Source organism: Anabrus simplex, chromosome 11, assembly GCF_040414725.1.
Source record: "Anabrus simplex isolate iqAnaSimp1 chromosome 11, ASM4041472v1, whole genome shotgun sequence".
In the NCBI taxonomy this organism is placed as follows: Eukaryota; Metazoa; Arthropoda; class Insecta; order Orthoptera; family Tettigoniidae; genus Anabrus; species Anabrus simplex.
The window spans coordinates 33,316,174-33,319,188 of NC_090275.1; the positions used below are offsets into that span (position 1 = coordinate 33,316,174).

Genomic DNA, 3,015 nt, shown 5'->3' on the forward strand with positions numbered 1-3,015 from the left:
CGGGAGTGCAGGCTTCCTTCAACCAATCGACGGGAAATTGTTCTGGTCGATATTGGAACAACCAGGGTGTCTTGCACATGCTGAAGAATGGCGGTTGACGTGGCGTGCGGGGCTGCCACCGCTTGGCGGCGGATGCGCCGATCCTCGCGTGCTGACGTCACTCGGGCTGCGCCTGGACCCCTCGCACGTGTCACGTGCCACATGTCCCTGCGCCAACCATCTTCGCCACAGGCGCTGCACCGTGGACACATCCCTATGGGTATCGGCTGCGATTTGACGAAGCGACCAACCTGCCCTTCTCAGCCCGATCACCATACCCCTCGTAAAGTCGTCTGTCTGCTGGAAATGCCTCCGTTGACGGCGGCCTGGCATTCTTAGCTATACACGTGTCCTGTGGCACACGACAACACGTTCTACAATGACTGTCGGCTGAAAAATCACGGTACGAAGTGCGCCATTCGCCAACGCCGTGTCCCATTTATCGTTCGCTACGTGCGCAGCACAGCGGCGCATTTCACATCATGAGCATACCTCAGTGACGTCAGTCTACCCTGAAATTGGCATAAAGTTCTGACCACTCCTTCTTGGTGTTGCATTTGCTCTGTCAGTCAGTGTATGATCACTCCAATAATTGCAGGGGAAGCCTTACCCTGACCCACAAACAATTCTGTACTTAGCAGGTTGCTAAGCGACTAATACTTCCAGTAATATTCTGATATATATGATTTTCTTCATCACTAATGTCATGTCATGCAGTCATGTTTGGTTAGTACCAGTGAAGCTAGAGAGTATATACTTCCCCTGATGTTGGAAAAATACCATTTTCTGCTAGATAATATTATTCTCTGACCTTCCCCCACCTTCTGTATCCCACTGTTTTTACTACATAGCCAGTCATCTGAACTCGACTTTAATAGATATTTAATTTCAATAGCACAACAAGTAATTCCATATGGCCTTTAATATAAGAATTGTAGACAAAAAAGGGGTTCAGTGGCTGGACGAAGGCTATCTATGCGGACTCCAATAACGGTCAAGAAGAGAATATACTATGGCACAACGTTCCTCATAACTTATATACTGCTAAGAGAAAACACTGTACGTACGTACAGAGGGGAAAGTATGAAGTCAACTAGCCTTATGTATGAACGTTAATAAAGGGCAGGGACAAACTCTTGAAAAAGTGAGTGTCTACTTACCCAAACCGGAATTCAGACACGCCCAAGTAAATGTTGCACTATCTCAGGCCAAATCATTCGAAAATATTAGGATCCAGATGCGTCCGAATTGTCGAAACACAGAGAATAATGTACGGAAGTAAGTGTTATAAACTACATTGACAATCCACAGCCTGTTTCCAGTCATTTGACCGGGTCAGGAATGTAATGAGTGAAGCCTCATCTAGCGGCGAGGATAGGAATTGTGCCGGCTGCCGAAGCCTGTCTCACTCCTCTGGGGCAATTATTAATGACTGACAGATGAAATTAAATTATATTGGAGAGTGTTTCTGGAAGGAAAAGTGACAGGGAAAACCGGAGTGACAGGGGAAAACCTGTCCCGCCTCCAGCACAAATCTTACATGGAGTGACCGGGATTTGAACCACGGAACCCAGCGGTGAGAGGTCGGCGCGCTTCCGCCTGAGCCACGGAGGCTAAGTGTTATAAACTGCATTACCAGTATTAAATGTACACAAAAGTACTGAAAAGGTTAGGTAAAATAATATGACTGCGACAGACGTACGAAAACCAGTTATCTGACCTGTTTATAGAGAATGCTGCGAAGAACCATGGGTCCACTATTAAGCTTTAAATTTCTCTTTCCTAAAAGTGGTGCTGCCACAATACCACTATGAAATAACACTTCACAACCACTGACATATTCTTCAGTAAAGTCATTACTTCCATAGAGCTCCATCATTTCTTGTAGTACGCTTCGAAACGAATTTGGCACGGATCAACACCTCATGCTCGATATGACCGTAAAGGATAGTTTCTGATTGGCTTCGGTGCTGCAATTGGCACATCATTTGCAAGTACCTCTCACAGGCATATTCACACTGGTAGCGAATCTGAGTTCCTGAGGAACTTGGCGCTTGAACTTGATGATTCTCCGTTTACACCTTAAATTTTTCTTTTCTGAGTAATGAAATGAAATGGCGTATGGGTTTTGAAGCCGGGAGTGTCCCAGGACACGTTCGGCTCGCCAGATGCAGGTCTTTCTATTTGACTCCCGTAGGAGACCTGCATGTCGTGATGAGGATGAAATGATGATGAAGACGTCGGGAATCGAACCCGAGACCCCTGTGACAAAAGGCCAGCACGCTAACCATTTAGCCATGTAGCCGGACTTCTTTTGAATGTTTTTGTGGGAATCATCCTTTCCGCTGGCGGTCACCCATCCAAGTATTGACCACGCCCAATGTTGCTTAACTGCATGATTGGACGAGAGCCGGTGTATTCAACATGGTATGGCCGATGGCAAAAGGGAATTGAACCAACGGAAAAAGGGAATTGAACCAACGGCACGTGGTGTTTCCAAGCGGTCAACTATCTAAGTACTTACCAGGCCCAATGTTGCCTAACTACGGTGATCGGACGAGAACCAGTGCATTTGACATGGTATGGCCGTTGGCTAGATATAGCCATAATAACAATAATATTATGAATGAATTGACAATTGCCTCATCTAAGGAAATGGCGGTAGGCTGTCACTATAGTAACGATCGCATGGTTTGGAGAGAGACAATTATTATGTGGATAATAAATTGTATTCAACAGAACGAGGTACCAATCAATATCAATCGATAGTGATATGCATTAAGGACAGTCACCCAGATGGCAGGTTTCCTACCTGTTGCACTCCAAGCCTTTCCTTAAATTATTTCAAAGAAATTCGAAATTTATCGAACATCTCCCTTGGTAAGTTATTCCAATCCCTAACTCCCCTCCTATAAACAAATATTTGCTCCAATTTTTTCTCTTGAATTCCCACTTTATCTTCATATTGTGATATTT

The 3,015-nt window shown here is 45.2% G+C and overlaps 1 pseudogene; it reads right to left on the reverse strand.

The window, feature by feature from the left end:
• Positions 1-2,514: 2,514 nt before the first annotated feature.
• Positions 2,515-2,633, reverse strand: LOC136883609 (5S ribosomal RNA; annotated as a pseudogene).
• Positions 2,634-3,015: the final 382 nt, after the last annotated feature.